We start from the raw sequence: 22,803 nt of genomic DNA, 5'->3' as shown, positions 1-22,803 counted from the left end.
CCATCATATATGTTTACTTCATGATTAATTACCAACTAATTCCACAATCATCTATAACATCTCATTAATCAGATAAAAACCATCAGACCAATCTAAAAACAACTCAATTCTACTTAGCACATTGCTTTTATTACCTCTTCATCTTCAATAGCCCAAGGTGACAACGGATCTGGCGAAGATGACTACAAGCGATCGAAAATGTGTAGACTGAAACCAAGCGAAACCACTGCCTCCAAAACAATAACCCCAAATCAACACTACATCAAGATCAAATGCCCAAATCAAATGCTAAGGTTAACCAATTACCTTCAAGAATCAATCCAATTCCATAAACTCCTCTCGGATGAATGCAACTACTGTGATCCTGAGCACAGGCGGTAATGAAGAGCAGTGCGTTGTTGGCCGAGGCTAGGGCAGAGCTCCGAGAAGGGTAGAAACTACTCTGATGAAAGGAGACGGTGTTGGATCCAAAAATAGGTCACAGCTGAAGGAACAATAAAGGCTCGTGGTCGGAAAGAGCCAACGACCACTACCTCAACTTGCGGAGGAAATCCGACTAGGGCAGGCAACGAGTGTTGGTGTAGTAAGCATCCGACGATCGAACCTCAGTTTTGATAATGGCAAAGGGATTCAAAGTTAAGATTCCTTGTTATCTAACGTGGTTAAATAAGGTTTCAGGAAAGTCCTAACTGCGGTTAGGCGGGGGAAAATCCTAAGTGGGGGTAACCTTAAGTCCTAGGGGGTGGTAACCCTAGGTGAAGGAAAATCCTAAGGGGGGGTAACCTTAGGTCCTAGGGGGTGGTAACCCTAGGTGAAGGAAAATCCTAAGGGGGGGCAACCTTAGGTCCTAGGGGGCGGTAACCCTAGGTGGAGGAAAACCCTAAGGGGCGGCAACCTTAGGTCCTAGGGGGCGGTAACCCTAGGTGGAGGAAAACCCTAAGGGGCGGCAACCTTAAGTCCTAGGTGGTGGTAACCCTAGGTGGAGAAAAACCCTAGGGGGCGGTAACCCTAGGTCCTAGGGGTTGGTAACCCTAGGTGGAAAGTCCAGTCAGTTTGGAGGACCGGACTGGCATCAGGTAAATCTCCTGAGTGGAGTAGGTGAGGACGCGTTCCCCGCAGAGGGAACAGTAGGCGTCGGGTCGACCTAGGGTTTTAGGTTGGAAACCCGAAGTCAGACCCGGACAGTCCAGAGACTGTCATAATATTCTTTATCATATTCATATTATTGTTTTATGCTAACTTTGTGTTGCAGGATATTGTTTGGGACTAACATGTCTTGCAGGTACAAAATAATGAAGTTTTCCCTCGGATGAACAGTGTCCGAGGCGCCTCCATGGAGCTTGGAGGCGCCTCGGGTGCAAAAGCTGACCTGGCTACGAAGCTTCAATGAAGGCGCCTTAAAGGAGGTTTAAGGCGCCTTGAGCAGGGTTTGAGGCGCCTTAAGCAGATGAAGTTCGACCAGATCAAGTTTAATCCGCGCGGAAGACTCGGCAGCATAGAGGCGCCTTGAACAGCCTTCAAGGCACCTTGAACACCCTTTATAAGGGGGTTTCGACCAGCACTTCAAGAAATCAAGTTCTAAGCTTTCCTTCTTCAACGTGCTGCTAACAAAGTCATTCTGAAGTGCTGCTGCGACATTCCGACGACCCAGAGCTCTAATCCTCTTCTTTCTTAAGTTGTCGGTACAAGTTTATTTCAATAACTTCAGTGTAATTTGTAATTTCTATTGTGCTTATAGTTGTTGCCCACCGGAAGCGATCAAGGATCGCGGGCCTTCGAGTAGGAGTCGCCTTAGGCTCCGAACGAAGTAAAATCCCTGTGTCCATCTGTTTGTGTTTCTTTGTTCTAATTCCACTACTTTAACTCCGATAAGTTTCACGATTCCGATAAACGTACAAAATAGCCACGAGCGCTATTCACCCCCCCCCCTCTAGTGCGGTCTCGATCCAACAAGGAGAAGCACCAGTGGTGAACGGATCGAACGATGATAGTAAGAAGAATAGAGGAGAAAGGGATTTAAGCCAGTGCACGGCCTCGGCGACACCATATCTCCCATGGCCGGCGGTAAATCAATGGTACGACGAGCCAACGACCGAAATGGGCAGCTGCTTCGGGTATCTAGAGGCGCCGGCGACTGCTCCTCTGGTCGGCGACTTCGGCGGTGCTAGGTCACGCTAGGTCGTGCCATACGAGAAAGGACGGCACCTCCCTACTCTTGGCCGAAGGTAGCCCATGCCAGGAAAGGCAAATCAGGGAGCTCAACGACAGCTCCAGATCCAACGATCGGAGAAGAGGAAGAGGAGACCTTTGCGGCGGTTCGAGCGAGAGAGAGGAGGGAAGGGAAAGAGCTCGGGTGAAAAGGGTTCGGTGGAAGAGGATTTAGGGCACGGTAAAGAGAAAATGAAATAATATTAATATAACTTAGGCATTTCTAATTAAACTCTAGGTTAAATTCCTTAATCAACTCCCACCTTTGGGTATTCCAAAGAGGCTTTCTCCCAAGCCTATAATTAATCCCCTTAAAATACGTCAAACAGGCTCCGAATAATTCTCAGAAAATTTCTAAAAATTCCTATAAAATCCCATAAACTTATCTGTCAAATAATATTATTATTTAATTACTATTTGGGTGTCGTATTTTACAAAAACAGCCAAGAACATCAAACCATGGTACCTGATATTTACAAACTATAGAGACTAACTAGAGCATTAACAAGGTAGGGAGCATGCCTTTGAACTTTAGCTATTACCCCCACTTCTTGTCTTCCCTTGGAGCTATGAAACCGGTAGAAATTGGTGAGGGTGAGGGATTAGGGCCGGCGGAAATCAAAAAGATAAGGTGGAGTTTTATAGAGGGTTTTATATAAGGTGGGGGTATTATAACTTGTTCTAAATCTTGATAAGTATTATATATTTTACATGTTATACATGTATATAGCTATATTAATCCTTTATTTAATTTTATGTACACAATATAAATTTAATACTTGACTTCTATATTGATTAGATATAAAATTTTATAAGTCTCTAATAATTTTATCCATATTTATATCCTACTATTTTTTAATATAATTAATTAATAAATTTGTAATTATATCTAAATTATTTGAGCAATTGGGTTTTAACGAGGTAGAGCTTAGGACTTTGTCTAAATTTTATCCACTAGGTAATATAAATTTTATTATAATAAGTGATAAAAATGTTTATTCATATATTATATAAATTTTTAGCTACCTACCAAGTCTTATAACTTTTATAATGCTAAGTCTTGTATAATTTATTTTTATTATATATATAAAAATTTATATCCCTATGTTATATAAACTTTTATCTACACACTCAGTCTTTATAAATTTTATTCATAATAAAAATTTATTATGAATTGGATTATATAAATTTTTATATATTTACTAAGTCATATAAATTTATATAAAAAATTATATACATGGATTATATAATTTTTTATATACACATTTGGGTTTTAATTAAATTTTATATATTTATATTCAAATTCCATAAATATAAGCTAACTTAATTAATTAAATCTAACTAACTACATCTATTTAAATTAAATAAATTCTTAATAAAATCTGAAATGATCAAATAAATCCTCCTAATTAAATAAATTTTGAATTCTAATTAAATTACAATTAATCTAATAAATCTACTTAATTAAATAGAGCTGAATTCTAATTAAATTGTAATTAATCCAATAAATCCCCTTAATTAAATAAATCTGAATTCTAATTAAATTACAATTTAACCCAATAAATCTCCTTAATTAAATAAATGATTTTGGACACTACAATTCAAGACTACTATAAGGTGGTTGACAAGAATTTTATAGGTCATTCTTATTTGGTCTAGCTCACCACTATTAAAATTCGACTTAATGGATCTATACTAAGGAGTAAAAGATGACTCTGCAGCCATTGAGAGGTACAATATAGGGCAACAGATGCTACATCCTAAGGTTAGAAGATCAATAGTTGATTGAATCAAAGGGTGAAGATGAAGAACAAGACACTTACTAAAAGGTTGGATGTAGAGCACTCGAAGATGAAGAAGTCGAAGACAACAAACACAGAAGCAAGGATTGTGCGATAAAAGTAATGACATCTCTCTTTGACCTAATATACTCTTGCACATTCGATCCTGACCGTTAGATCACTGTAATTAAAATGGCGGGATGGATTCTCAACTGTTGGATCGAGCACAGGGAACAAACCAAATCCTAATCATCATTGCGATTGGGTGGATGTTTCATTTTTTATAGATGGTCACATCACATAATTGGACACGACCTCGGAACCGTACTGCCAATGCATACTCATCTCAAGGACCAAGGTAAATGACTCATGAGGTGCATTTAATAAGTGTGGCTACATTTAATACATGATGTTAGAGGCATGGCTATTTAATGCATAATATTGCCTAAATTACACATGGAATTTGCCATGTGGCTGAGGCAGTCGGACATCAAGAGCCACCTTGTTTAGCCATACAATAGTCCGGTCAGTCAAACTCTCATCTCCTTCAACTAGACTTGAAGGGGAGACTGATGATATGGGAGGTAATTAGAGGATGTCACTTGGCTAAGAGGAAATCAATAGTCTTACTAAGGTGGTGGTCAAAGTCAACAAAGGGTAGCTCCTCGACTCTATGAAACGTCCAGCTCCAGGCCATCCCTGACTTAGCGCTACAGTCTGTAAGCACCCTATAGTAATTTTGATGTGATCAACTAAGTCAGAGTTAGACCATGTTGTCTTTTGATGCCTTGTGTCAAGTGTGCAGGAACTTAGGAGTACAGGAAATCGAGCGAAAGACACAGCTAGCTAGAAGGACAACATGTGAGAGAGTCGGTGGGCTTGGTGTGTCTGAGGGGCAGGCACTGTGAAAGAGTACACTGGTAGACGAGAATGAGACGCGTGGTATTTCCGAGGAATGAGAAGCCAGAGAGGAAGATTGTTCAAGAAGGCCATAAAATGAGTTCGGGTGAGCCTTATTTCGGATGGTCGAAATCACCCAATTGCGAGCAGAGCTAGAGCAAAAGACATGGATGAAAAGTCAACCTGAAGTTGATTGTGGTTTGAGCACTCGGAGCTATTCCGAATGCCTGGACCGGCTTAGTCCAGCCGAGGCACCTTGGCCAGATGCCCCTGTCCGAAGGCAGTCCGGGCACCCGGAACCCTTCCAGGAGCCCAGAACCCTTCCAAGTGCCCTGACTAGAGATTTTATCTAGATCCATTGCGATACGATCCGTTGTAACATGGATAAAGTATTATCCACGTCTAGGCCGAAACCCTTCCAAGTACCCGAATCATGGTTATAAATATAGCCCTGATCCCAGTAGTTCATAACAACACTTGTAAATGATCTTCTTTCTATTTAGTTTTGTAATCGAGTGTTTTAACTGTTGTAAGAGGCTTTTTCACCAGAATGAGATTTGATAGTGAGCTTTCAACATCTTGGACTAGCAATCCTATGATTGTAAACCAAGTAAAAGATTTGTCTCTCCTTTCTCGTTTTAATTGGTTTCTTTTCGTACAAGTGTTTTAATCAAGCTATAAGATCGAGAAAGGTGTTTTGGGTTTTTATTGTGCGGGATAATTCACCCCTCTTGTCGACCGCAAAGGACCTACAAGTGGTATCAAAGCTCAACTGCTTTAGAAGGACTAATCGCCGATCAAAGCACAGAAGACGATGTTCAGATTGAGCATCTATCCACTAAAGTTCGAGGGAGAGTTCGCAAACTGGAAAAAGAAGATGAGGGTATTCTTCAAAACAAATTTTGAATTATTAATTTTTATGAAGTATGATTTTGTAGCACTAAAGGACAAAGAAGAACAACAGTGGATGAAGAAGGAGCAAGCCAACTTTGTGGCAAACAGCAAGATAGAATTCCATCTACTGAGCATTTTATCGCTACAAGAAGTCAATCGGATCGGAATCTACAAGTTAGCGAAAGATCTCTGGGAAAAATTCCTGGAAATCCACGAAGGAACCTCAGAGGCAAAACTCGCTAGACGAGATCTGCTCCGAAATCAGATCAATAACCTCCAGTTAGAAGAAGATGAAACTGTCACACACCTCCACTCAAGGATCAAAGAACTCATCACTAAACTCACGAATCTTAGAGAAAAGGCAACCAATCGAGATTCGCTAAGGTATACGCTTAACACATTTCCTAAGACTCCTAAATGGTCAACCCTAGTAGATGCATATTTTATCTTTAAGGACTTAGAGGTAAGTAATTTAGAGGAATTATTTTCGACATTTGAAATTCACGAATCTATATATGTAGATCTAAAAATGAAGACGAAGCAAAATATTATCCTAAAGGCAAAAATGGATGAACCAGAATCCGAAACTTCTCTCGATGATGACGAAACGACATTCATGGTAAGGAAGTTCAAAAAATTGTTTAAAACTAATAAGTTTAGTAAAGTGCAGGCTAAAAGTAGAAAAAGAAAAGTAAGATGATATCATTGCAATGAAGAAGGGTACGTCAAAGACAACTGTCAAAAATTGAAGAACAAGGACAATGACATGGAAAAAGATAAAAGAGTGACCTAGAAGAAACACAAGAATCTAAAAGTGACATGGGACGAAACATCGCCATCAAATTCGGACGTCGTAGCCTATGACGGACTTACATTGATGGCAAGTCACTAAGAAGACGACGAAGCAAGTTCATTGGAAATGAGCATCGAGAGCATCGATAAAGGGGGAGCAACGTCAAAAGAAAGCAGTTGAATAGAGGGAGCATCAGAGATCGAACAAGTAAGTCAGGTACGGTCTTTACCACCTGATTAATTATTTAAATTTATTAAAATTTTATTAAAAAATTCTTGTCAATTAGAAAATAATAATAAAAAATTATTAAAAGAAAATAATGAGTTAAAAATAACTTTAACAACATCTTGTCGATTAGAAGATTTCGACAAACTAAAAATTGAAAATGAAAAATTAAAAGTAGAAATAGATAATCTAAAGAATTCTACATGTTCGAATATTGCTATTTAAAATTTCAAAAAGTATCAAGCATTAAATTGACAATTTAGATATCACAAGGGCCAAATTAGAAAATTATTGAGAAAATATGTTCCTAGAAAATTCTTGATTAATTCAGTTGGTATAAATCTATATTAAATTCCAAAATCGTATTTAAATTAAATTTTCAAGCATGCTGTATTTTTAAATTGATTTAATTTTTTATTTACTTAGAATTATTTTGTATAATTTCTATTAAAAATTAATTTCTTCTTTAATTTTTTTGAGAAAGAGAATTTTAGCACTAATATGTAGGAAAAATTTTAAATTTTTTCTTATCATTAAATTATTTTTATGAATTTTTAACAAAACCTATATTTTTCAATTTAAAAATAATTTACAGAGTAATTTTTGCAAACTTCATTTTTCTATGAAAAGTTATCATATTCTCTATTCAAGAAAATATTTTAAGATTTTTATGACATTTATTATATTTTATATGAATTTTTGAAAATTTACATGCTATAATATATACTCAGAAAATTTTTCAAACTTAAAAACTATTTTTAAGAAATTTTTTACGAAAATATATCTTCACATAGAAAAGAAGTTATTATTGCTTAGAGTATTTTCAAATTTTAGTGAAAATTTTATTTTTACTTTGACCATGTCTGTTTAACAATTATAAAAATTTTCAAAAAAAAATTCATGATTAAAAATATTTTTCAATTTTTTTTTTAAGAAAAATAGTTTATAGATTATGAAAATCCTAATTTTCAAAATTTAATGGTTTATTTTTCTGGATGATAGTACTGTATTTTTATCCCCTAGACTCTATTTTGAATTTACTTTTCCTATTTTTAATGTGATTGATCCTGTATGAGAGCTTGCGAGATGAAGCACTGGGTGGCGAGGGGTGATGGCGAATTCTGATATCGGTGAACCAGAGAAGATTCGAGAAAACCACAGCGGACCTCACTTGTGCTTGGAGACAAGATAACCAATCCGAAAAAACCAAAGCGGATCTTATGAATAATACCTCCCAAAAGAGAAAGCCGGTGAGATGACTCCCAAGATCAGCAGAAATCCGACGATCCGATGAATGAAGTGATCCCGTGATCCTGCACACAATGAGACTTGCCGACAAAGCGTTAGTGACTTAAGACCGGGGTAGGAATCCCTAGCTAGGTCATCCGACGCTCAAGTTAGTTTCCGGTGAGAAGAGGAAATAATCTGGAAGAAGATGAAAATTAGGGTTTGAGTTATGTCCTAATGATCACTTACCTTGCCAGTGGAGAGGATTCCCCTTTTTATACCACCTCACTTGACCTCCACAGTCATGAGATGGACCCCGATTTGTTGAAGTTGGTTATGAGATGATGTAAGCACCACTTGTGAAAATAGTTTAAGGAATCTTTATCGTACCCCAGATGTACCTTCTTTGTCGTTTAGCAAACCTGTACAAGCTTCTAGAAGACATTTCCCGCCAAATTAGTTAAGCCCTCGTATAATCACAAAGTATTTCCGTATGATTTATATATGCCAGAGTTTGTGAGAAGTCAAACGGTGCGAGACTCGGTCGACCTCTTTCGCTCGATCGGTCTTCACCTGTCGAGCACACTGTGCCTTGTCTATTATGGGGTCATATGCTTCTTCCGCTCGACCGGCTGTTCTTGCTCGGTCTGTCTCAGCCAGCCGAACTTAGATACTCGGTCGATCTTTTCTGCTCGGTCGGTCTTACCTGTCGAGCATACTGTGCCTTGTCTGCTATGGGGCCATATGCTTCTTCTACTCGATCGGCTGTTCTTGCTCTGTCTGTCTCGGCCGGCCGAACTTAGATACTCGGTCGGCCTTTTCCGCTCGGTCGGTCTTACCTGTCGAGCATACTGTGCCTTGTCTGCTATGGGGCCATATGCTTCTTCCGCTCGATTGGTTGTTCTTGCTCGATCTGTCTCGACCGGCCGAACTTAGATACTCGGTCGGCCTTTGTCGCTCGGTCGGTCTTACTTGTCGAGCATATACGAGCATTTTTGTTCGTCTAGTCCTCTTTCCCTCTTTACTAGAAAAATAGATTCATTCTTCATAACCCGTATCACTAGCCTTCCCTCCAAATAGTCGAAGGAGGTATAGCCGATTGACTAGACTCAAGCCTATTTTTAGTTATGGGCCTGCCATGGCCGTTGCAGTGGTCTCGTGACCTTTTCTATAGTAATTCTCGTGACTCTCAGTGCAGCAATCCCGTGACCCCCCAGTATAGTGATCTCGTGAATCTTTTGGCCCGTTAAATAGAGCTGTGATCCTTCCTTCCTTCTTCACTTGCCTCATTTCTTCACCATCTTGTTCCCCTTGTTGAGAATATGGATTTATATTTTCTCCTCTGGGAGCAATCCTCGTTGGAAGAGGCCAAATTTATAGATGAAGCTACTCAAACGTTAGATCTAGCTAATTTCCGAAAACGAGAGCTGGAAGTACTCTTGTCGATCACCCAATCTCAAGCACGGTGGCAAATGGCCTTGAGGAACAAAACTTATAGAGATTTAGAACTTCAGGCCAAAGAGCGGGCTACTTCAGGGGCTCAACAGGCTTCCGAGGTATCTACGTTAACCCTGGGGGTTTGCGTAACTAGCCTTTTGGCGTCGCGATGCCAGCAGGATCTAGTTCGTCTGCGAGCTAAGGTGGATGCTCTGGAAGCAGAGCTCAAAAGGTTCAAGCAGGAAGTGGATTGTTCTGTCATATGTCTAAGGGGGCGTGAACAAGTTTGTATCCCTTTGTCCATGAGACCACTCTTCTTCCTACTTTCTCCTGGGTGCAAAAGAACGCACTGGCTCTTTCTAAATGGGGAAGGAGGGTGGTTCGGGTGGATGACAAACTTTTCATCCTATTCCCCTACCAGGTAAGATATTCCCACTTCTCCAACCTGGTCGGGCTTGCCCTCAGCTGGGTTGAAGTTTTCTAAGGAGTCTGAGGGCTCATGTTTTAAATTTTCTACAGGCATTCCAAGGTTTAATGTTTTGGAAGGAAAATGTAAATATGTAACTAATTGTATCCAAGATGTGAAATCGGACGGTCTCTTGTATAAGACTGGATGATTCTCTTGGGTTCTTTTGGTTGATAAGAATAAATGGGCTTCTTTTACTTATTCAAACACTCCACTTTCACTTATTCCCTCATTTATTATACATAGGAAATTGAATATCTTGACCGGTTCCCTAACAAGGAGATAACATCAATAACACGATACGCAATTATATCGATGTGAATATGACTCGTTCGGTTATATCTATTATAAATGCTCGTGTACGGACTCGTGACACATGTTCTCCAATCTTCTCTGCTGATGCACCCGGCTACACGCTTTGACGCCATCGCCCTGTCATTTCTTTTCTCTGACAAATCAACGCCTCCCCTTATGGGTGCACTCTATATCCTACGGTGCTGGTTATTAGTTAACATTCACCGAAACCCTAAACCCTTTATGCTATAGTCCCTTCGTCTTCTTCCTTGAGTTGTTTCAATGGTGCCACAGTTTAACTCTTTTCCGTCCTTTGTCGATCTTCTTCTTCTTCCGACCTCTTTCTGTCGTGTTCTCCCAAAAGATTTCAGTAAGTGTTTCCTTCTTTACTTCTACATTTCCCCATGACCGAAGAATCATTTTCTTCTTGGTATGCACAAACTCGCTCTACCTTTCATGAATATGATCGATCTGCTCTCTATTCTCGGTATAAGATTCCTCAGTCTTTTCATATTATTATCCCTAACCCTGAATCTCGTCCCCATCTTCCTCCTAAAAATTATGTAACCTTCTTTAAAGATCAATTAGTAGTTGGCTTACGTTTTCCCGTCCCTCCTTTTTTAATAGAGATAAGCCAACATTCCAGCATTCCCTTATAGCAGTTTGCTCCTAATGCCTTTCGTTATCTTTGTGGTTTGTATATGCTCTTCCGCCTCCATGACATCCCTCCTATTCCTCAGAATTTCTTCATGTTCTCCTACCCCAAGAAGTCAGACCCTGTGGTTTTCTTGTTTCAATCTAGACCCAAAATGACTCTTTTTGAAGAAATGCCCTCCTCCATCAAGGCATGGAAATCGCGCTTCTTTTTCATAGAATTCTCTGAACCCATCTCCTGGTCTCATTCCTAGATATCTTCTCTTCCTAATTTACCTACTGTGAAGGAGTTGCACCAGCTTCCCTCTTTTGCCACTTATTTCAAGAAGCTATTGGCCCATCGGTTATACATACACAAATGGCTTCGCGATGACCTCTTATATCTTTTTGGATTAAGTCCTGTCAGGGTGGAGCTCCGTGGCTCCCTTAGTAAGTTGTCATTCACTTATCTAAGTTTCCTTTTTACTAACTAAGCTATTTTTTTTGTTGGACGCAGTGGAGGCCTATTATGATTCCATGATCGAGCAGCAACTAAAAGCATGAGACGAAGCAATCAAAGCGAAGTTGAAAGAACTTCTTGCTGCTTTGAATCGACCTCCCTCAACAGAGGTTCCTGCTAGTGTGGGTCAATCTTCTTCCGTAGAGGTTCCCACGGGTACTAAGGGTGCTTTTGTTTCTCAAGCTGCAGCCTCGGAGGAGACCCTCGACGATTCCCCCACAATTGCCGAACTCCCCTCTCCAGTGTCCTCGGGGAAATCTCCTGAGAGAGCTCCTGTCCGGAAGAGACGTAAATTGACTATTGCCCCTTCCCCCAAGAGGGCACCTTCCTCCATTCCTGAGGATTTCCCCCTTATAGACACTATCCCTACTTCTCCGGATCTACCTCTTGCGTCCATCTATCCGGCTCTTGTCACTTTATCTTCCACAACCCCTTCCACTATTGCTGGTAGTTCTGCATCTACCCTTTTTGTGAATTTCCCTGTTCATACCACTTTGACTATCCAAGACTCGACCTGTCTTATTTTTTAAACCTATCGTTCGATTTCTCTTCTCCCTTTCTGATAATGCTAGGAGGGTCTCTTAGCACCCTTTGGGAGGAGATGCGCCAGGAATATGAGGGAACTTCTCCTTCAGAAGTGGCCACTCGGTTTTCTATTGAGGAGACAAGGGTAACAATATTTTCTTATCTGTATTTATCATGTTTTCAATGATTTGCTGAGGTACTTTAATTGTGCAGCGATGGTTATATAATTTGTACCTATCCCATTTGTTGGATTCTTCACTTCGGGAGATAGAAACATTAAGGGGATAAACTTCATAATTAACCTCAATTTAGGCTGTTGAGCAGATAAACAAGTTGTCTGTCGAGCTTCAAGAGGTTCATTCATCACTTCAGTCTGAGACCCAGAGAGCTGACCAATACAAAACTGAGGCGGAGAACTCCCTGTCTCAATTACAGTTAGCCACCACCCACAGTGATGAACTATCCTCCAAACTGGCAAAGCAAGCGGTCGAGATTTCCCGCTTATCTTCTCAGCTACAGTCTTTAAAGGACGGCCACGCTAAAGAGCTAGATGATTAGTGGTCCTAGCTAAATTTGAAAGAGGATGCTCTAAAGGCTGCTCAAAAAGAATTGGTGGATTACAAAGCTGACGAGGATGCTCGATTTGAGATGCGTGATTATGGCCCAATTTTGTCACGAATTGGGCATCAAATGATGAAGTATCAAACCCCTCCTACGCTAATGTAGCATAGGAATGACTCGGGTCGTCCACCAACGAAAGAAACGATAGGATGGTAAACTTAGGGTAGTATGTTATTTCTATTTTTTGGGGTTTTCAATATGAAAATGGGGTTTTGGATTTTAATTCTAAATCTAAGAAATGAAAAACAGAACAAGAAAGAAATTAATATAGTACTGAAATGATATCTAACTAAGTGTGAATAATTAATCCACAACGTATTGTCACTGTACGTTATGGATTAACTATCAACACAACTAAACTAAGAAATGAAATAGCAAAGCATTAAATGAAAACTAATCTAGTAAATGAAAGACAATGCAAGTAAAGAAAACTATGTCTACCCTAACTAACCATTGAAGATTTTCTTACATCACATTGTCACACTACGATATAAGATTATCTATCAATGGGCAAAACATGAAGTAAAATATTAACGAAACTAAGAATGTAATGAAACCTAAAGCATGTAACAAAACCTAAAACATTAAAGAAACCCTAAGCTAATCTATCCTAATTGCATTTAATCAAAACTAAAACTTAAAGAAATTGGAAGAACAAGACAAGCAAGAATTAAACAAGTTAAAATGCATCAAAATAAACCTAACTACTGGTTGAAGCATTTCATCGAACACATTGTAAGCGTGTAACTAATTACGCATAGTAAGTGCAATTTAAACATAAAAGGTCAAATTAGCTACAAGCATTCAACAATAGAACTTCAACACAAGCAAATTAACAAAATTAATAGAATTAAACTAAGAAAATATAAACTAATCCAACCACAATTCACACATCCGCTTCCGATTACCAACAACTATCTTCGTCGTCACACGAAGACCCGACTTTGTAACCCCCAAAAACCAGTGAACAGTAGCTCTCTCCGCTGGTTGCTGCTTGCTTCGACAACAATGGGATGAATGCAATCTTCCAACAAAGAACCCCCTCGGATGGAATTTGTAGACTGTGATGGACTGTCGTGCTGCCTTCTTCTTGTTGTCGTCTGAACCCCAGAATGAGAAGATGTCAGAAGGTTGCCGGAATATGGATGTCTTGCCGGAGAAACCCTCTCCGGCAAGGTGGAGTAATTGATGTCGAAGCTTGCTGCTGGTCCTGCTGAATGATGCTTCTGTCGTCGCCGATTGGAATCTAGAAGAGGAGTGGGTTGTGCTGGCCGACCGGCGGCAGTGAAGAAAAGTAGGTCGCCGGCCGGAGAGAAGAAAGGAAGGAGAAGAAGAAGAAGGTGTGGGAGGAGCGTGCCCTAGCCCGTGAGCAGAAGAGAACGCGATTAAGATATGCCCACTGTGTCGTGCGGGTGAGAAGGAAAAGGAGAGGGTTTCTTAACGGGTTTCAGGTTTGAGGAGTTAGGTTTTGGGTTATGGGAAAATCCGGATCCAATAAGAGATTGAAATTGGGTTTTTAGAATTGGGCTTAGAAGTGTGGGCTTTAGGAATGGACTTAAGATTTGGGTTTTAAAAGTGGATTTTTGAATCAAATTTGAATTGGAGCTCTAAATGAACCTTGGATGACTTGAGCTCTAGATCAACGGTCTAGATCGTTTTAAATCATGATGAAGGGCTGGATCACTTGACCTGACTGAAGGGGCAGGATCTCACTGGATCTTGATCAACGGTCCACATTAATTCAGCTTGATCTTCCTCATTTGGCCTCCAAATCAAGCCAAATTCGGTCTGGTTCGACCCTAATCCATGACTCTTTGAATTTCCTACAAAATCCAATAAAATATGAAATTAAATTCCATAATTGTAGGAAATTTACATTTAAGTCCAAAATAAGTTCTACTCATAAAACATCACATAAACACAATATTAAGCATGTGAGAAGGAAAAAAATGTTAAGTCTAAGAGCCAAAATAATCGATAAAAATGCTAGTTATCAACTCCCCCACACTTATTCTTGCTCGTCTCGGGCAAAACACTCATCATGTAACATCCAAGATATCCACATCCAAAAGAAGGTAATAGAGGGAAATAAATGAAGAGACAAAAGAATGATATGATAAATGACATGGATTTTATTCAAGAAACATGTGATAACAAAAGAAATGAATAAAAGAAAGTAAGATAACCTTCATAAAAATCATGCAAACCTATGATAATGTGGTCTTGAAAGAATTAAGCAAGTTCTAAAGTAGCATTAACCACAAGTGCATCACACATCAATAGGAATAATAGGCTCAAAAATATCCTCACTAGGTATATAAAAAATTATCATCTCAATCTACCAACATGAAATCCATCATCAAGTTGTAATCACATGTAATCCAAGAATCCAATCATGACAATAAATCATCAAATTTCACAATCAAATTTAACTGGCTTCCACAATTTCTAAAATGATAAAAAGAATGCATAGGAAATTTATTATGAAAATCGACTAGGCAAACTAAAAATGAGCTATCAATTAAAAGCAAACCAAGCTAATAAGGCAAAGAAATATATACAAGCAGAAAGGGAGCAAATTTAACTGGCTTCCCGTGGGTGTTTTGATGTGATCAACCAAGTTGGTTAGGTCATGCTTTGTGTTTGATCCCTGTGTCTGAGTGTGCAGGAGCTTAGGAGCACAGGAAGTCGAGCGGAAGATGCAGCTAGCGAGAAGGACGGCACGGGAAGGGAGCCGACGGGCTCGGTGCGCCCGAAGGACGAGACAACTGCGGAAGAGTACTCGGGTGGACGAGAAGAACGTGTGCGGCGTTCGAGGGACGAGAAGCCGGACAGAAGCCTGCTCGAGGAGAAGGCCAGAAATTGGGTTTGGGTGAGCCCTATTTCGGTTGGCCGGAATCACCCAAAAGAACGAGACTTCGGAAGACGAAGCAACCAAGCTGGAAAAGCTGCCAGCCAGCTTGGAGGCGCCTCCATCAGGCTTGGAGGCACCTCCAGCTTGAGGGCGCCTTCAACCCCTGTTGAAGGTGCCTCGGACCCGGCAGAAATGAACGTTGAGCTGTTCGGATAAAGTTTTATCCCCTCACTCATTGGAGGCGCCTTGGACCCTCGGGATAGACTTTCTAGGAGCTATATAAAGGCCCCTGGAACAAGGAAAGAAATAACAACTCAAGCAATCAATTGTGTAGTCGTTCTTAGCAACTTGTGAGCATTTTAAGTGTGTAAAAGGCTTCTCCGCCTTCAGCAAAGGAGTTTTCTTACTGCGCTTTTCTTACTGCCCTGGATTAACAACCCTCTTGGTTGTAACCAGGTTAATTTCTGTCTCCTTTTATTTCTACTATTTATTTTATTATAGTTGCTTTGTTTTTGAGTTGAAAGATTCGAGGAGGGTATCGTTTTAATTTTTCAGAAGCAATTCACCCCCTCTTGCCGGCCTCCGCTGCACCTACAATTGGTATCAGAGACAGACCGCCTCAGAAGGACTAACCGCCGACTGAAGCAGAATGATCAAGACGATGGCCGGAGCAAATATTCATCCTCGAAAGTTCGACGGGGATTTCACTACATGGAAGCGAAAAATCGATGTATTTTTTAAAACTGAATTTGATATACTTTTAATAATGAAATATGGATATACAGCGCTGAAAGATAAAGAAGAAAACACGTGGAGAAAGAAGGAGCAAGCCAATTTTTTCGCCAACGGAAAGGTTGAGTTCCACCTGCTCAGTGTTCTGCCACCTCAGGAGGTAAATCAGATCGGAAGCTACGACTCCGCGAAAGATCTCTGGGAAAAATTCCTGGAGCTTCATGAAGGTACCTCCGAAGCGAAGCTAGCGAGGCACGACATTCTTCGGACCCAGTTGACGAACCTCCGGATGAACCAAGGTGAGAAGGTAACGCAACTCCAAGCGAGGATTAAAGAACTGATCACGCAATTATGCAACCTTGGAGAAGAAGTAACGAACCAGGACTTGATCTGATACGCTCTCAACGCCTTCTCGAGAACTCAAGAATAGGCGTCCTTAGTAGATGCGTACTACATCTCTAAGGACTTCGAGGTAAGTACTCTAGAACAATTATTTTCAACTTTTGAACTTCATGAATCTCGAATTGCAGAGCCCATTGGAGTAGAAAAGATAAGTCAGAACATTGCCTTAAAGGCAAGAATAAACTGTTCTGACTCCAAAGCCTCGATCGACGAATCCGAAGCGACACTACTGGTAAGACGCTTCAATAAATTTTTTAAATCTAATAAATTTAGATCGCAGACAAAGAGGCATCAGCAAAGAAAAAGGACGGTTCGTTGCTACAACTGCAATGAAGAAGGGCACATCAAAGATGACTGCCCGGACTTGAAGAAAAAGGGGAAAGAGAAGGAAAAGACAAAATACAAGAAACCAGAATCCTCCAAGCACAAGAATCTGAAGGCAACCTGGTCAGATTCGTCTTCTTCCGAATCAGACGTCGAAGCCTTTTCGTGGTTAGCTCTACTAGCTAACCATCAGCTGGAAGAAGAATCAAGCTCAGAGATGAGCATCGATAAAGGGGGAGGAACATCAGAAGAGGAAAGCTGCAGTGAAGAGGGAGCCTCACCGAGTCAGGAAAGTCAGGTACGCAATCTAACCCCGACTCAGTCTTTTCGCTTTATTAAGTCTCTTTCTAAAGACTTATTCAAATTAGAAAAAGAAAATGCTGAATTAAAATTAAACCTAGCAAAAGCATGCCCGTTAGAAATGTATGATCATCTAAAATCAGAAAATGATAAATTAAAATTAGAAATTGAAAATTTGAAATATGATGCATGTTTAAAGACAAATAAATTTCCAAACTCAAAATTAAAAATTTATGGAAAATTGAATTGGTACATTAGAAACCATCAGGGTCAACTTAAAAGAGTGCCCAAGAACTATCTATAGGAAGGAACCTCTATTGGGTTCCGAAATCTGTACTAAATTAATCTATTTAATTAAGGCTTTCAGAAGCAAAATTAAATGTTAAAATTTCTGCATGAAGCTTTGTCTAAGGAAGTGGTTGTTGCTCCAATAACCAAGAAGACCTAGTGCCTCGCCACGACCTGGAAGCTGAAATATTGAAATAAAATATTTAATTAAACTTTCTGAAAAAGTATTAAACTAGAATAAAATAATGATTTGAAAGTTTTTTGTTTAAACATTTTTAAAATTAAATGTTAATTTTTGACTTAGAAATTATTTTTGAGAAATTCTAAAAATTATGTTTGCTTAGAAATTTTTTTGGAAAACTCTGACGAAAATTCTAAAAAACTATGTTTACTTAGAAATTTTTAGAAAATTCATTTTTACACAAATTTTTTCTAACTTAAAAATTTTTGCTAAATTTTTTTCTGTTACCCCGCTTTTTGCTGTGATCAAAGGGGGAGAGATAGGTATAAGTTTAGAGAGGAGAGAATTTTTTTTAATTACAATTATTTTTTTCTCTCTAGATTAACTCTTAATTTAGTAGTTGTAATTTTATTTATTGCAAACTAATGTTTAACATGCTAGTTTAGTAATTTCCTTTAAAATTACTATTTTGTGTCTATTTTTACCCTAACTTGAACTTGGGTTGATGCACATCAAAAAGGGAGAGATTGTTGGTCCCCGTGGATGTTTTGATGTGATCAACCAAGTTGGTTAGGTCCTGCTTTGTGTTTGATCCATGTGTCTGAGTGTGCAGGAGCGCAGGAAGTCGAGCGGAAGACGCAGCTAGCGAGAAGGATGACACGGGAAGGGAGTCGACGGGCTCGGTGCGTCCGAAGGACGAGACAGCTACGGAAGAGTACTCCGGTGGACGAGAAGAACGTGTGCGGCGTTCGAGGGATGAGAAGTCGGACCGAAGCCTGCTCGAGGAGATGGCCGGAAATTGGGTTCGGGTGAGCCCTATTTCGGTCGGCTGGAATCACCCAAAAGAACGAGACTTCAGAAGACGAAGCAAAGAAGCAACTAAGCTGGAAAAGCTGCCAGCCAGCTTAGAGGTGCCTCCAGCTTGAGGGCGCCTTCAACCCCTGTTGAAGGCGCCTTGGACCCGGCAGAAATGAACGTTGAGTTGTTCGGATAAAGTTTTATCCCTTCACTCGTTGAAGGCGCCTTGGACCTTGTTGGAGGTGCCTTGGACCCTCAGGACAGACTTTCCAGGAGCTATACAAAGGCCCCTGGAGCTAGGAAAGAAATAACAACTCAAGCAATCAATTCTGTAGTCGTTCTTAGCAACTTGTGAGTATTTTAAGTGTGTAAAAGGCTTCTCCGCCTTCAGCAAAGGAGTTTTCTTACTGCGCTTTTCTTACTGCCCTGAATTAACAACCCTCTTGGTTGTAACCAGGTTAATTTATGTTTCCTTTTATTTCTACTATTAATTTTATTATAGTTGCTTTGTTTTTGAGTTGAAAGATCCGAGGAGGGTATCGTTTTAATTTTTCAGAAGCAATTCATCCCCCTCTTGCCGACCTCCGCTGCACCTACACACATGATGTGTGCGATGTACTATAAACAATATCTAAATCAACAGAGCATGAATCAAAAGATATGTCGCATCCACTACAATCAAAATGAACTACCTCCATGGAATTTGGTAAAGATTCAGAAGAAATATCGACCTTACCATTCTGATAGGTACCTAGAAGCTCTAAAACAGTGAATGTGGCATCATCTTGATCATGTAAAGGTACTGGCTTTGGATTAGGTTCAATCAACGGAAGTGATTCTTGAGTTTCCCCTACACTTCCATCGTCACTAGGTACAATAAAAGGCTCAACTAGCTCAAATGATAAAATAGTCATAAGAAGCGATTCTTGGGTCTCCCCTACACTTCCATCATCATCTCATATACTTACAGCATCAAAACTATCTGGAACAACAATATCATCAACAACAAAATTATTAGGATCAACTACAACATCACAATGTAAAAAACTAGAAAAGTCATGTAGAGTAGCATAATCAAAGTCAAAAATATCACAAACCCTACGATCCATCTCCTCGAAAATTGATGCAGTAGGTTGATTTGAATGCAATTGTAACTGTGTCGATGAATGTGTTCTTGGCTGGAACTGTGTTTCTTGATGTTGCCAACATTGTTGTGACTGCTCCCTACAATGTTGCTCAGGCTGATGGTGCTGAAAGTAAGGCTGGTAAGACTAGGGCCACTCAGAATTCCCTTGTTGTGTGTTCCCATACCTGAATCCTTCAATTAAATTATACCTATCCTACTGATGAGTTTGATAATACTGAGGATCAGGCTGGTGATACTGAGTTCTGGTTGGGAATACACTGGCAAAGGAATGAACATCTTCGGTAATCATCTGTCTAGTCTCATACTGCTGATAATTTGCAGCCATAATCTCAATAAGTTCTCTGGCCTGAATAGATGTCTTGTTAACTAGAGCCCCTCCACTAGCCGCATCAACCATACTCCTGTCCATGGGAAACAATCCCCCATAGAAGTATACAATCAGTAGCTGATCGCTTATCTGGTGTTGAGGGCAACTAGCAACAAGTCTTTTAAATCTATCCCAATAATCTTGAAACGGTTCTCCTGTGAATTGTTGGATTCCACAAATACTCCTCTGAATAGTTGCAATCCTAGAAGCAGGAAAGAACCTTGCCAGAAATAATTTCTTCATCTCGATCCAGATGGAAATTGAATTGGGTGGGAGACAATACAACCAATCTTTTGTTGAATCTACTACTGAAAATAGAAATGCCCTAAGTCTAACATCTTCTTCTGATATGCCATGTGGGCTCCATGAAAAACAAATCATCTCCAAATCATGCAGATGTCTGTTGGGATCTTCACCAGAAAGTCCATGAAACTTTGGTAATAAATGTACAATATGCCATAACTCAAAGTCTGCCTCCAAATCAGAATAACAAATGCAAAATGAATCAACTGACAAATCTGGTGCCCAAAATTCTCTGAGAGTATTTTCAGTATTCTCCATAATACTCATCAAGTTTGAAGCTCTGATCACATTGAAACTCTAAAACTGCTGATAACACACAGATTTCCTGGTCTTTCCTGAAACACTCATGCAAATATCATCAAAAGACACAAGAAATAGACAAGATAGCACACATGCATACAAGATATGAAATAATTAAACCCCTAACAATGTTTTTAAATTTTTACAAACACAAAAAAATAGAAACAAGAAAAGAAAGAAAACAATCCTAAGATTACCAAACACAGTTACTTCTCCCCAGCAACGGCGCCAATTTGATTATGGCCCAATTTTATCGTGAATTGGGCATCAAATGATGAAGTACCAAACCCCTCCTACGCCAATGTAGCATAGAAATGACTCGTGTTATCCGCCAACGAAAGCAACGATAGGATGGTAAACTTAGGGTAATATGTTATTTCTATTTTTTGGGGTTTTCAATATGCAAATGGGGTTTTGGATTTTAATTCTAAAACTAAGAAATGAAAAATAGAACAAGAAAGAAATTAATATAGTACTGGAATGAAATCTAACTAAGTGCGAATAAGTAATCCACAACATATTGTCACTCTACGTTATGGATTAACTATCAACACAACTAAACTAAGAAATGAAATAGCAAAGCATTAAATGCAAACTAATCTAGTAAATGAAAGACAATGCAAGTAAAGAAAACTATGTCTACCCTAACTAATCATTGAAGAATTTCTTACATCGCATTGTCACACTACGATACAAGATTATCTATCAATGGGCATAACATGAAGTAAAACATTAACGAAACTAAGAATGTAATGAAACCTAAAGCATGTAATAAAACCTAAAACATTAAAGAAACCCTAAGCTAATCTATCCTAATTGCATTTAATCAAAACTAAAACTTAAAGAAATTGGAAGAACAAGACAAGCAAGAATTAAACAAGTTAAAATGCATCAAAATAAACCTAACTACTGGTTGAAGCATTTCATCGAACACATTGTAAGTGTGTAACTAATTAAGCATAGTAAGTGCAATTTAAACATAAAAGGTCAAATTAGCTACAAGCATTCAACAATAGAACTTCAACACAAGCAAATTAACAAAATTAACAGAATTAAACTAAGAAAATATAAACTAATCCAACCACAATTCACACATCCGCTTCCAATTACCAACGACTATCTTCGTCGTCACACGAAGACCCGGCTTCGTAACCCCTAAAAACCAGTGAACAGTAGCTCTCTCCGCTGGTTGCTGGTTGCTGCTTGCTTCGACAACAATGGGATGAATGCAATCTTCCAACAAAGAACCCCCTCGGATGGAATTTGCTAGACTGTGATGGACTGTCGTGCTGCCTTCTTCTTGCTGCCGTCTGAACCCCGGACTGAGAAGCTGCCAGAAGGTTGCCGGAATGTGGATGTCTTGCTGGAGAAACCGAAGCTTGTTGCTGGTCCTGCTGAGTGATGCTTCTGCCGTCGCCGATTGGAATCTAGAAGAGGAGTGGGCTGTGCTGGCTGGTCGGCGGCAGTGAAGAAAAGAAGGCCGCCGGCCGGGGAGAAGGAAGGAAGAAGAAGAAGAAGGTGTGGGAGGAGCGTGCCCTAGCCCGCGAGCAGAAGAGAACGTGATTAAGATATGCCCACTGTGTCGTGCGGGTGAGAAGGAAAAGGAGAGGGTTTCTTAACAGGTTTCGGGTTTGAGGAGTTAGATATTGGGTTAAGGGAAAATTCGGATCCATTAAGAGATTGAAATTGGGTTTTTAGAATTGGGCTTAGAAGTGTGGGCTTTAGGAATGGACTTAAGATTTGGGTTTTAAAAGTGGACTTTTGAATCAAATTTGAATTGGAGCTATAAATGAACCTTGGATGACTTGAGCTCTAGATCAACGGTCCAGATCATTTTAAATCATGATGAAGGGCTGGATCACTTGATCTGACTGAAGGGGCAGGATCTCATTGGATCTGTTGGATCGAAAGTGCTAGAGGGGGGTGAATAGCACTCGTGGCTATTTCGCTCGTTTTGGAATGGTAAAACAATCGAGTAAATAAACGCAGCGGAATAAAATAAAAGAGCACACGCTAACACAAGTTGGTTACTTGGTTCGGATCCTGTAGCGACTCCTACTCCAAGGCCCGCGATCGTTGATCGCTTCCGGTGGCCAACAACTATAAGCTTGAAAGTTGTTATTACAAACTAAGTACAATGTAAAAGCAGTAAACAAACTTTATACCGACAACGAAATACTAAAAGCTGAAGCTCCGGGTCGTCGGGATCTCGTTGCAGCACTTCGGGATCGTCTTGTGAGCAACTTGTAGCAGAAAGATCGCTTGGAAGAAGTTGTACTGAGC

Source organism: Zingiber officinale, chromosome 3A, assembly GCF_018446385.1.
Source record: "Zingiber officinale cultivar Zhangliang chromosome 3A, Zo_v1.1, whole genome shotgun sequence".
Classification (NCBI taxonomy): Eukaryota; Viridiplantae; Streptophyta; class Magnoliopsida; order Zingiberales; family Zingiberaceae; genus Zingiber; species Zingiber officinale.
Note: the sequence above shows the minus strand (reverse complement) of the source record.